We start from the raw sequence: 1,428 nt of genomic DNA, 5'->3' as shown, positions 1-1,428 counted from the left end.
TATGCAAACAAATAGACAATAAGATGCAGAAGCATACAAACATGCAAGTGTTCCATCGACCGGATTGTGGTGGCTGATATACCTAAAATATCTAGTGTTTTTAAACACAATTTTATACCTATTTTTGAGATATTACGCTTTAGTGTAAGGTATTTGTGAGTTTTTCTTTCAAGTACAAGTAAAAAGGTGAAAAATGCTAAAAGGAGTGAAAAAGGATCAAATTTGGAGAAAGGAGGTGAAAATTGTGCTAAAGTGTTTTGGCGCTAAGCGCCGATTAAACAAGCTTAAGCGCCGATTAAACAAAGAAGGCCGCGCCTAAGCCCCAGAGGCCCCGCGCTTAAGCACCAGAGGCAGTTATTGGCAGTTTTTTGCATTTGGCCAACTTTTTGAAGAGGTATTTGAGGCACCTATTGACTTAAAAGGGTGGTTATGACCACTAAGAACAAAAATATTATTAAAAGACTTGTGAAAGAAGGCATCCTTTGAAGAATTCATCGAATGTGGACACATTTTGAAGAGTTTCCAAGGCACCTTTTGGAGATTTATAAAAGAATGAAGTTTTTACATTTGAAGTGGGTGCTTGAAGAGGGAGAGAGTGCTGGAGTCCTAAGAAGAAGATCGTGGAGACTCTTGTGGAGAGATTCAGACACCATAAAATTTACTTTTTCCTTTTGTTTTTAGTTTTATTTGGAGAGTTGAGAGTATTGTAAAAGAGAAAAGATTTAACGAAACCTCAAGAGTTTGGTGGAGGATTTGAGATAAGCTTTTATCTTTTGTTTTAAACTACGTTTGATTTTAATCGAAACTTCTTATTGGTTTGAAAATGATTTCTACTTTTAAACTAAATTATATTTTTATTTTCTCCATGAATTCTGAGTAGTTTTCTTTATCTTTCTCCTTTCAATGATAGGTAATTAAAGTTTGGATGGAAGTTGTGGAGAGTATTGATCTTTAATGTTGGAAGAAGTTGTGATGACTTAAATCCATGAACTTCATTTACTTCTTGATTTGACCAATCCATATGTTAAAATTTGTTGTGCGAACATGTATGAATCGGGCTGGTATTGTCTCAGTCAACAATTGGAAAGAATCACATGAGGTTGTACGAATGAGAATGTAATTCATATGATTTAGTGCAAATAAATAGGGAAATAATCATTGAAGGGTATAGACTTAGAGGACTTTAAAGTGACAGGTTAAAACCCCCAACTTGATTTATTATTTTAGGTTTTGATACGAGATGTTAGCCCCCAGGTGGAGGGAATCGGGGGAACTCTAGAGTGAGAGTTGGTGTCTTCTCTGCCTAGCCGGTCTTCAGAACTCTTCAAACTTTAGATTAGCTAATTTAGCCAATATTCTTTATAGCATCTCTAGTAAAAGTAAAGAATATTATTGCTCCTATTTGGCACAACACAATTTGCATACTTC

This window comes from Phalaenopsis equestris, unplaced genomic scaffold, assembly GCF_001263595.1.
Source record: "Phalaenopsis equestris unplaced genomic scaffold, ASM126359v1 Scaffold000921, whole genome shotgun sequence".
Lineage (NCBI taxonomy): Eukaryota > Viridiplantae > Streptophyta > Magnoliopsida > Asparagales > Orchidaceae > Phalaenopsis > Phalaenopsis equestris.
This window is presented reverse-complemented; position numbering follows the sequence as displayed.